Consider the following 12,558-nt stretch of genomic DNA (forward strand, 5'->3'; position numbering starts at 1 on the left):
CCGGGCGGTGCGCGGGGTGCCGGGCCCGGCGGGCGCTGTGCGCGCCCCGGCCGCCGCTCCAGGGTTTTCTTGGGAGATTTCCCCGTCTCCTCCTGACGTCAGCCCCGTCCCAGGGTGCCGCAGACGGGGGAGGGCCGGGGCCAGCGCCGCCCGCGCCGGGAGACCGGCGGCTCCGGCCGCCCCGCACCTCCGTCCCGCCGCCGAAGGCATCCCCGAGCCCGGCCCCTCGCTCCGGCGGCTCCCGCCCGGCCGAGCCTCCCTCGGGGGGCGGCTTCGTGCTCCCGGCTACACGGCCCCTGCCCTCTTCATTTCCTCCAGGATGGGGCTTTTGTCCGAGGGGACAGGTACAAGGAATGGTCTCTTTTTTTACTTCTTTTCCCACCCCCTGAAATACTGCCTTGTTTCAGGACCTCAGTGTGGAACTAGGAGCACGGTGCTGAGCCCCCGGGGGAGGGCTGCGGGCAACAGCCAGGGCTGCCCGGGCTGGAGGATGCAGGGCTCTGGGAGATGCTTGCCTGGGTCATATCGGCACACTGAGCTCTCTGCTCATTCCCAGGCCCTTGGTCTGGTTTTCCAAGGATGCTTCTGGGGTTCCAGACACTGCACTTCTCATACCTACCCCCTGGAAGTTTCCCTCTGGAGAGAAAAACACAAAAGTCATGCAGTGACCAAGCAAACACGACAGCAGGGGTGTGCCTAGGGCTTTCCTAAGTACAGCAGGTCACACACTCGTACACACACAGGCTATAACTGTAGCTGAAAACTAAGGACAACGAATATGGAATGGATCAGAAAGATAAATAGCATAAAATCAGGAACAGTCCAGTCCCACACTTGCCATTTGTTATAGAGAGAAGAAGTAAATGGGATTCACATGTCGAGCATTAGCTGGTTGTTAGTCTGTAAGATAATATTAACTTCAGCGCTTACTGGTTTACTCCAGTTTTCCAAAGGCAGTTCCAGGAGGCACCAGCCTGTAATTTAGGATGGCACATACTGTGTGAAAGAGGCTTTGGTACTGGGGCCTACCAGCACATCAAGGTGATATTAACATAATAAAACTTTTGGAGAGGGAGTAGGAGCTCATAAATTAATGCATTCTACTGTTTTAATGCTGGGAGCTAACAATGTGTTTCCTGTTCAGCTGATCATCTCCTCTGCAGCCTAACAGCTGTTTTAAAGGTGCTGTGAAACTGAAAAGAGGGGAGATGATTGTCTTTAAATCAATGTTTAATGATGTGTTATTAGGAGAAAAGTCTTCCTCCAGCAGATGTTTACATGTTGAGGACGGAGGGGAGCTTCCCAGGCTGTCTGCCTGCCTGAGAAGCTGGGGAGACACCCCATGTCCTTCCAGTCTTGCAGATGGGCCAGCACCGGGCACCAGGAGAGGCTTTGCCCAGGTCTGTGGGTGGGTGCTGAAGAAATTCTTCAGGAATGTTGGACTAGAGGATCTCCAGTGGTCCCCTCCTACTGTACCCAGCCTGTGATCCTGATTCTGTGAAGGTTTTCAAGTAATTTGAGTCATGACCATGAGCAGGTGAATAGGGCAAATACTGAGAGCATCCTGCCCATGTGCAGCCTGGGTTGTGGCTGTCAAGATCCTTCCTCCATAAAGATTGAATATGGATGCTGGAATATCCCCCAGCCCAGGAGCCTCCTTCTGGAGGGACAAGCTCAGGGTAAACCCCCTTTCAGAGGGGATCAAAAGACCTCTGGAGAGGCAAACAATTGGTCAGAGACCACCCAGCAGGGCAGTGGGGCTGGTTTGTGGCCTCTGGGCTGCACGGGCAGATTACAGATTCCACCCCTCCTGGTCTGGGAGACAGTCCTTGCTGAATGTGTGTTATAGGTTGGGAACCTGACTGAGCTCCTCAGCCACACAGGTCAGGTGGACTGGGACATTTCTGAACACTAACAGCACTAACAGCAGGCTTCAAGTACTTGAGAAACAAGTGTAGCTTTGAGGCAAGATGTAGGAGTGAACTGAGATAAGGTGGAAATAGAAGCTCTGAGTATAAGCAGGTGCCTAAATAATTTTATTTCCTTCACACTCAATTCAGAGTGTGAAGGAAATTAAATTCCAGATAAAAGATGGTCATTGCAATGCTTCTCCCCCAGAGAAGACATTAGATGAATTGGGGTGTGTCAATAACACACCAGGGCTTGTGCCCAAATGACAGCGAGGAGTGTCCAGACCTGCAGGGGGCTGGGAGGGAAGGGCACCTCACCAGCAGGTGACCTTCCCAATGCCAACCAAACCAGCATCAAATCACCTCCAAGCCAAGCCAGTTTCCACAAGTATTGGTTCCACAACCAAGATGGTATTCTGTTTGATGGTATTCTGTTTGATGGTTCTTCCTACATAAAGAGAAGAATCCTTTGCAATTTCTTTTTTAAACCATCACAAACATGCATTAAAAGAATGTCTCTCCATATTTCCAAATATAGTGAAGAAATGACTCTCCAAACTCACCCATTCCTTTATTTGCTGCCTTCCCTGTTAGTCCATCCTTGGAATAGCATCTAAAAGGCCACATTGCTTCTCTGGGAGAAACAGGGATGTTTGGAACATGACTGGATTGTAACATTTCTAAGCTTCCCAGAAGAGGCAAACTGTAAAAGAATAAGCTTCTTTCTGTGCACGCACATTTGTTTTGGAGCCAAATGGAAAGGAGAGCTCAGAAAAAGAAATGACAAATTGTTTGGAAAATATTGTCCTTCCCAAGACAGACCTAACCGTATGGGGGGAAGGGAGTCAATAATGAAATTTTCCCTCTATATATGAGTCCAGCAGCCCTCCCATTCACTCCGCTGGGAGCTTGGTGTGAGTCAGGCCTGCAAGATCATCCATTCAGGGCAATATTTCCAGAACTTCAGTCTCCTCCCTGCTTCACTCTTATTCCCCACTGAAAGAAGCCTACATCTCAGATTTATGGGAAGAGCAGTGGGATGAGACCCAGTGCTGTCCCCGTTTTCCCCAACCTCACCCACAGCCTGACATCGCTGATGGAAATGGTGTCCATCATGAAGGAAAAGCAGAGCAGCTCTGACACTTAAAAACGTATCTGTGAGTTTATGCAAGGAAAATTAAGTATGAGCATTGGGAGAAGTCCTTTTTCCAGCCCTGCCCAGTCTCCTGGTGTGATTCCAGCATGTTGCATGAGGTTTATGTGCTTGCAACCAGCTACGCTGACCTCCCGCCAGGACGTGGGCAGGTTAAGGCAGGAAAAGGTATTGGATAAGTAGAAGAAGCTATACGAGAACAGAGTTTATTGGCATTTTGATCATGCTTATGAAAGGTTCTTGCAGCTGCACTGGATCAATAAAGCTAGACCCAAATCCTTTGTGGAAGGAATGCGGTAGGCATCACTGCCTTGTGGTTAGATGGAAACAGAGGAAACACTTTTTGTGGCAAGGAAATCCCTTCACTCCTTTAAAATCACTGAATTTATCATCATTGCCACCTTTGAGTAATAAACACACGTGATATGAATGCATCCCAAACTACTAATAGTGACAGCTATGCAACAACAAAAAACCCCAAACTGCAGCAATTGTGTGAGTCAGCAATTAGTAGCAGCCAAAGCCTTGGAAGATGTTGGGAAAGAAGTTTCTTTTGTGTGTGTGGTTGTGTTTATTCCCTGGTGACATGCTGCTAACAAGCTGCAAACCAAGAATCATCCACAACAAACAGAAACAAACAAAGTTTTGTAGAGAGTGGTAATACTTAGCTTAATTCTCTTAAAAAAGAATTATAGCCCAGTTTGTGACAACTGGAAAGGCCACAATTACTGCAATAAAACTTCTTGGTATTCTTCAGGATGACATTTGGAGTTGTTTCCTTATACAATGTAGAGGTTAATGGGAGTAGATCCCCATCAATGAAATATTGATGTATTTCTCATCTTTGCACCTGCAGGATTTTTTGATTCTGCAGCTTGTGGTCAGTTGTTTACTTGCCAGTGAAACTGCAACCCATTTAATGATGTTCCAGAGATCTGTCACAGGACTAACCACCAAAGAACAGAGTCTTGGGGATTTGGACAGTAGGGAAAAGTTACTTAAGGTCTAGACATCGATCCAAATATCTCTACTGCAGTCTGTTCCATGCATTATGGGTTTTGGGGAGGGTGATAAATGTTCCATACACCTTCAAATTAACCCAGATGCTTCCTGTGCTCTCGCAAGGTAGTTGTTACCTCTGACTCCAAATACTGTGTTGTGCTTGGTATTATTCACCTATGCTTTGACAGCACAGCAGTGTCTCAGCTCATTCACTGCCTGAATTCCACACTGGATCTGAATGTGCCCTGTATTAGACCCTGGCATCTACTCAAACCAGCTTATTAGACCTTGTCAGGAAAAAACCCCAAACCATATTAGGTATAATATAGATACTCAAGCATACCTTTAGTTGAGATTCGTTTAGCTTTGGTTGTATCATGGACTGAGCTTGTACTCACAGGTAAATTTGTACTCATTCCTCTGCTGAGGGGAGAGATGTGCAGTACACATATCTGTCACTGGGTATGTATTTTATTCCTGCTTCTTCCCCAGAGATTGGCTTTGGGCCAAGGTGAGAGGAAGGAGAGGGGACTTTGGCCCAGCCAGTCTTGATTCCTGAAGTTAAATAGTGGAACAAGACTTAGAGCCAGGACCATGTCCTCCCCTGCCCCATGGGACCTTCTCTGTCTTATATTATTATTGCTGTATCTATTAAGATTAATGACTTCCAAGGCCATTCTAAAACTATTTAAGTGCCTGATGATCCATCTGAAACTCATCTCCAGTCTGTGCACAGGTCCCAAACATTAATCTTTATGGGTGACCATGCTGGCTTGTGGGTGGAAATGAGGTAAATGCACATTATTTGGCAGGAGCTATATAGGGGATAGAACTCTCTGGCAGCAGACACAGGGCTTCATACAAATGAAAACTGATGGCTTAATATTTTGTTACATTTTCTCCCCCCAAGAGTTATTGCCTCCTAATTGCAGGCATGGATTGAACCGCAGAGCGTTCTCGTTCTGGGAGAGGCTGCCCTGTGTTAGCCTTGAGCTGTCACCCAGGGAGCAGGGGCCAGGGGGATCCCCTGCTGTTCCCACTTCTTGCCCTGGCTGTGCTCAGCATCGGCACATCCCACCCCAGTGTCTGCAGATTGGGTTAAACACAGGCTGGAGCTGCACTAGAGGCAGCATTTCTGAGGGAATTTGCACTTTCTGTGTGGTTCCAGGGAGGATGCAACCAACTCTGCACTAATTTCTCAACATGCATCTCATTATTCATGAACCTACCACATGTAGCTGTATTTAGATGATTTTTATTTGCCAAACCTATCATCAAGATCTCATAAATTCAGTGAGCAGAAAGGAGAGATGACTTCTAGAGGCAGTCTGAGAGTGTCCAGTGGAGCTGATGTGAAAAACCATCATTTTTTACATCTTCATGTATTTTACAGCAGAACAAGGCACTGAGGTGAGGATGCTCAAGGTGGATTTGGTAATTGCACATTGAAAGACCTGTTGGATCTTGTTGCATCCAAAAGCTTTGCATCTCAGGAGCTTCCTCAAAGAACTCTCCTGTGCACTCATGATGCTACTCCTCATCATATCCCCATGCTCCAGAGAGCACCATCCTGCCAAAGATCACAGAATCATGGAATCATAGAATGGTTTGGGTTGGAAGGGACCTTAATTTCTGATTTCAAGTTTGGGTGCAAATATTTGCTGCTTAGAAAGCAGATGAATCATCCATGTCTGTAGGTTAAAAACACATTTAGTATTTTTGCTCTCCTGAGTGGAACATTTACAGAAGAAGACTAACCTGGATCTCTCCCAGGCTGACCACAGCATAATCACCAAAACTAGGTGTAAGGTTAAAATGAAACACCTGCATGGAAAATGTTTGCAGAAGAGAAGTCCTTGTTTGCCTGGGAGCAAGAGAATTCATGCAAAGGCATTCATCCAGCTCAGTGAATTACTGTGAGATCTATGGGTGGGAAGTGCTAAGTATTGCAATTATTATTTACTATATATTAATATTTGTTATTCAGGAGGATTTGTGTGTGGAAGGAACTTGGAAGATCTGGTCTGGCTCTGTGTGTGCTGGAGCTCTCGAGGGATTTTTTAGTGTCTACCACAATTATAGATGAGGACTGAATGAAACCTTGTGGTTTTGCTCTACAAAACATTAAATTCAGTAACTGCCCATGTTTTCAGGGAAAAAAAAAAAACCCAAAAACTTTCAGAATGTATTTGAGTGATATTTCAATGCTCTGGCTGGAGTGAAATATTTTTTAAAAAGCATCACATGTGGCTATTGGGGAGAAGTATAGGCTTAGGTTCCTGGTCATAAAATCAAGCACTACAGATGAGGGTGTCAGGTACTTTAATTGCCTTGTTTACCCCAACCTGCAGAGAAAATCCACCTGTGTGTTTGCAGAGGTGTTTTTGCCTCTGTGTTGCTCACAGTGGTGGGTATTTTGCGTGAAGGTGTACCTAGCTGCAGATTTTCTTGCTTCACCTTTTTGGTACCTGCAAAAGAGAAAAGCAGAACACTTCCCTGTGGACTTGGGGAAGATGGATTTTCATGTTTTGAAACATGGCACATCTTTCTGGGTGAACTGCAAAAATTGCCAAGAAACATTTAAGGTGTGTTTGTACAGTTGCTTCCTATACCTCTTCAGATTAGTGAGTACATTTAGATGTTTAGCTTTAAAAACCAGAGTTTATTCCTCTTCATTCTTAAGTAAACACTGGAAGTTCAGATCCTCCAGACCGGATAAGACCTCTGGTTCATCAGGTCTGGCGTCGTGCCTCTGGCAGTGACTCACATCTGATAGAGGGAGAAGCTGCTGTGAGCACAGGCTGCAGTGGGATGGGGGATGAGGGATGGATAGGGGCTGGGATGCAGGGAGCAGCTGCATACTGCATCCTCCAATCCTGCCCCTCCTGGGAAGCAAACCCTTTGGTTTCACATTGTTACATCTTCATTAGTTTTAAAACACTATGGAATATTAGATATGCTTCTTCACGAGAGTCTCATTGCCTTCATCTACAGTGCCCACAGAGCTGCTGCTGTTTTTTAGCCTTGGCTGTACCAACACTCTGCCAGGAGAAACCTCCAGTTTTTTTTCCATTCTTGCTCCCTGTGATGTGCTGGGGTTCTTGGTCATGGCTCACTCATGTGGAAATTGCTGGTGTTAAAGTCTGCAGGTGGGAAAAGCATTCCGCGGGTTCACTTCAGCGTTTCTAAGCGCTCCTCCCAGTGCTACGGTGTGTCTGAGCTCAGCTGTGGTTTGGTTTCTTTAAACTTCAACCCTTATGTGACATATAATAACTCTAAACTGCATTACAAGCCAAGATTACAAGGTATAACACGAGGTGAAACAGTATATGGGAAATAAGGATGCATGAAAGATTTTGTACAAAGGAAGTAACCCACTGTACATAAACTGGGTAGTTGCTCAGGGCAAACCTTTAGGATATGATGGATTATTATCACTGAGATCCAGTGTTAAAGAGTGTTTATTTATTATAGCTCCCTGGTCCTCCTCCTCCCACCATGTCCCAGCCTTGGAGCTCTAAAAAACTCAGAAATCTCACTTCTCCCTGACTGCCTCATCACCAATGCTCAGCATCTGGGATCTGCATTTAATGCTGGAGCTCAGACCTGTGCTGCTCTCCTGCTGTCCACTGTAAATAAACTGGAGAAACATGGTATGACTGAAGCTTTAACACACCTGTCCTCAGAAGACTTGTGTCTCTGCCCCTCATTCCCTGTCCCAGTTCTGTCACCCCACTGGCACCGCTGAGGCTGAGGCATTGTACCTGATGCTTTTCTCAAGAGCTATGAAAGGTGAGATTGTTCTAGTTCTGTCACCGAATGCTGCTGCTGAGCATTTCCAGCCCCCTAATTACAACTGTAAATGCAGTGAGTCAGATCTCGATGGATGGCTTTTCTGTACTGCCTTCCTCTTGTTTGCATGACTGACTCTTCCTCATGAAGGTCTGAATGGAAACCCTCCCATGAAAATGACCGGAAATCCTGTTTTCTGGACAGGTACAGATTTTGTGGGGTACAAGAGCTTCCTAGATTTGACTGAAGGAGTAGTTTGATGCTGTCAGTCCAGGACAAATAAGGCAGAACAAGGAAATTTGCTGCAAACTTGTAATGCTTCCATTCTCTATTTTCCAGCACTTCACTTGGATAATTTGTTTTACTCTTATAAATTTCATGTTATCTAACTGTAAAATGAAAATCAATGCAAAAGAAACCAGCTCCACTTAAAAAAAAAAAATATTGTTTTTTTTTAAATTTTTTTTTTTTGGTAAAGTGTAGGTTGTATTTGTTTTGGTTGGAATTTGGGAGATGTGTCTGTGCCCTAGAGGCAAGAGGTGTGACCAGCAGAGCAGGGTGCATCCCTAATCCGCTGGCTGCAGTGACACTCCTGGCAGGGCTGGGAACTGGGAGCCTCTTCGTCTCTGACAAAAGGAGCATCACGTTCAAAGCACTTGATAAAATATTCCTCCTGTAGAGATGGAAAGGAAATAACCTTGGACGCCAGAGACAAAAATTACATTATCCATTATGCCTGACAGCACATAGCCCAGGTTTTAGTCATGGGTAGTCATAACCACCTAAACTGCTGTGCTCCCATGTCTTCCTTGGAAGGATTATTTAGCAACCTAACACATTTCATCATTGGGAAATATTTCCTGATATTCAGCCTAAACCCTTCCTTTCATAATCTCATCCCATTACTCTTAATTATGCCATCTGTACAACTGCAGATAATTTCTCTCCCTCCTTGCTGTTTACAACCTCCAGATACTTTTAGGCTCCTGTCATGTCCCCTTTGCTATCCTCCAGCTGACTGAGATGTATTTGGCTCTGCTTTCCTCTCCTTACAGCCCACACTCTGTATCCCAGCTGCCTTGCCATGGTCCTCTGCTTTTCTCCAAACCTCCTTCCAGCCTCTTCCCTGCCAGTGCCCTGCCATGAGGGACTCTGGTTGGAGTGCTCCTCACAGAGCTGGATCAGAAGAGCTGTCCTTGTGTCCTGCAGGACACACACCGGTCCCCATGACGTGGCTGGGCTGTCATTGGTGCTCCTTTCCCATCTCCTGCATCTTCTTGGACCCAACAATGTTTCTGACCTGCTTTGCCTTTCTTCCAGAACTTTTCTCAGCTCCTTTCCATCCCAGAGAAAAGAGAGACACGAGCTGCTTCTTCCCTGGGCAGCAGCACTTGCTGAGCTACTGCAGAGACACCACCATGCTATTTCATTTTCTGGAGTTTTTTTTTTCACGCAGAGACGTCAAACCCAGTGGCTATGTGCGGGATGAGCGGTGCTGGAGCTGGCGGCCGGGGCAGCCCGGGGTGTCTCAGCAGGAGGAGCGCTGCCCCGCAGCCTGCGGGATGCTGCGAGCTTCGCGTCCCCCTCTGCCGCGCTCGGCTCCCGTCATCCACCGGCAGCCGTGAAACCCGAAACGCCTCCTCGCAGCCCAGGGCAGGCTGCTAATTCCTCCCAGTGTAAATTCCCACTCGGAGCCGTTTCCTGACAGCGGGCGGAGGGCGGGCCGGTGTGCGATGCCTAGCCGCTACAAATTGGAGCGCTGAGTGGCAGCTCTCGCAGGGATGCTGCTCCCTTCTCCTGACACGCCGGGCTGCCTCGGGCTGCAGGCTCTTGATCATCATGGCATGTTCCCCTCGGTGTCCCGCAGTTAATTATTTCTGTGTTGGGTCGCAGCTATCATCTTCCCCTGACCAGCAGTGCCTGCAGCAACGACAAAAGCAGGAGCAAGGTGACAGGGAGCCCTGGGTGGTGGCAGTGGGGCACATGGCTCCATGCAAGCCCTTTCCCTCCAGGATTGCTGTGCCAATGCTGGAATGGAAGTCTCAGCAGTGGGATTTTTGCCTTCTTCATTCTTCAGCATGTGAGGAGGATCCAGATGCACTTTATCAGTGACAGGAGAGACAAGCTGGAGCAGGCAAATGCCCAAGGGCAAGGTCACAGCTTGTGTAGCCTGTGGATGATGATCTCTGTCCTCCAGAAAGTGTCTCTGGAGGTCAGATTCTTGTGTCTTACATGAAGGCAGTGGGGAGCTGGGCTGGGAGGGGAGACTGAGCCCTGGCTCAGAGCTGCAGCAGCCAGGTCGCACACAGAATCACCCTGGTCATGGTGGCAGGGCATGACCTTCCTCCTGAAGGCACAAACCCAGCAGGATCAGATCAGGTTGGAGCCCTGTGGTCCAATCAAATCAGCCTGGGAGGATTCAAACCACCACTTGCACGTGCTTAGTGATGGCTAATGCCTGTGGTCACTGTGCCAGAGAGGAGCTGCCTCAGGCAGAACCCATTCCTTCTGCCAGGACCTCCTCTTGGGGGGGGGTTGCAAACACATAGCTCCTTTGAAGTGGAGCAGTCAACATCCCTCCATCAAAGCCACCACCTCTGGTTTTGCTGGTGGTGACACTGCTCCTTGCATTTCACACCTGTGTGAGCCCCAGACAAGGAGTGCCCTGGGAAAGCCCCATCTCACAGCTTTCCATTGCTAACCCCTCCAGCGAGGGCAGGAGCTCCTGCAAGCCTGTTCATGCCAAAATACCCACCAGGGGCTGTGCATCACCTGCTGTCACTGTCACACAGGGAGAGGGCAGTGCCAGGCACACCAGGCAGGCACAGCTCCACGGCCTTGCCCCTGCATGGTGTGGGAGAGGAGGCTCACACACCTCACCTCCTGTCACACAGAGAGCTGCTCTGTGAACTGTGAGCAGCAGAGGTGCTCAGCTCCACGGACACAGCTCGGCACATGCTGCCTGGTACTGCAGGCAGGTCTGCTGTCAGGCCAGAAAGAATGTGCCCTTCAAAATGTGCTTTGAATAGCATGAAACTGGCGCCTCCTTTTAATGCTGAAGTTGGGGAGTTATATTGACAGTGTGAGTCACGCTGCCCTGTGCTTTGGGAAGACCTTTGCCCATGTTCTGCACACACAGGCAAACACGGGTGGGAAGGATGGCTGTCACGCTTTCCTTTTCCTGATTTCAGCAAATTAACATTACTAGGAATACAGACAAGTTAATTGTGAGTGGTTTGGGAAGTCTAACTTTGTACGTCTATCTGAATTTGCTGTAAGCTGCTGTGTTTTAACAACCATCGTGCTGTCACTTTTCTGTTTGCTTATTTCAGCTTTATAGTCTGCAAATCAGCAGCTACTGACAGATCTTAATTTTCTCTGTTTTATGTATCTGGACCTGACTAAATTTGAGACTTAATTTGTGCTTTTGTCTTTGTCAGGGAAATATTTCTATTTATTATTGGTAATTTTATTGACATCAGGCAGTTTTGTACAGAAATTATTCAATGTTGCATGTGTCCTATTTTTTCCCAAAGGTTTTGCTTAGCTGCATGTTTGTACAGCAGAACACTTTCTGCTGTTCTTCCTTGTACCTATTCTTTCAATGAATACTCTTTCACTGTGATCTGACAAGCTCATACTGCTCCAGTGCAACAACTTGCCCATACATATTGTGGTGTTGTATTAAAGAGCTCTCTCATTATTTCAGTGCAATGTGTATCTCCAGCATTTGTCAAGGCTTGTTTGATTCAAATGTGTTTGTCTTATCAGAGGGGAAAAAAACCAACCAACCGTTTAGAACTGTCAATGGGGACAATTAATAACGTTAAAAAAACAAAAAGAAGAATAGCACTCCGTGAGGAATGCCTTGCTGTTATGGCACCAATGAGGAAGTCAGGTACTGGAGCCAGTTTGGAAAGGAGCTCTGTGTTTGTTCCAGGCTGACTGCAGGCCCCAAACAGGAAGAGTCATGTAAGAAGATGGGCAATGGCTGGAAGCACCAGGGATGTGGAAGCCCCTGGGTGTCCTCCCCTGGGGACCAGCACTGGTCCAGGCAGGACTAAGGTCCCTGTGTCCAAGCACGAGGATGGCTGAGAGGTGTGCACTTCTCCTTAGTGCCATTTCTAGATAATGGAATTATTTCCTGAAAGTCTGAGTTATTTGTCAAGAAAACTTAAAGTCCCAGTGAAAATCTGAAGTGGTATTAAAAAATCCTCAAGCGGCACCATTGGCGGGATTTCTTGGAAGTCCTACATTAATAATTTATTAGTTGTAGTATTCCTTATTATAAATTGACTTTTTTAGTCAAAAGCAGCTAAAAAGCTGAATTTCATGCTTGTTGACCATTTTGTTTTTCATGCTGACAGGTGGATCAGAGACAAGAATTTCAAGGCTTTTACCTACGAGGCTTGACTCCTACTTCTTGTACTAATTTTATACTGACATAGTCTCATCCCCAGCACAGATGCTGTAGAAATTACACAGGTGTCAGTTTTGCTTCAGAAAGCTTCCATGGAACTCTGGTAAGCTGAGGAGGATGTGTCAATCTTCTGTGGGGGTTTTACACCTGCAAAGCCCCCAGATTCAGTTGCTCTCCAGGGTGAGTGTGTGGACTGTCACTTCTTGCCTTTTTTTGCCTCAGGAGCCCATCAGTAAAAAAGATGTCACCGTATCCCATTTCAAAATGCTCTGTGGTAGCAG

The sequence above is a fragment of the Pyrgilauda ruficollis genome, unplaced genomic scaffold (genome assembly GCF_017590135.1).
Source record: "Pyrgilauda ruficollis isolate IOZ18807 unplaced genomic scaffold, ASM1759013v1 scaffold57, whole genome shotgun sequence".
NCBI classification, from domain to species: Eukaryota; Metazoa; Chordata; class Aves; order Passeriformes; family Passeridae; genus Pyrgilauda; species Pyrgilauda ruficollis.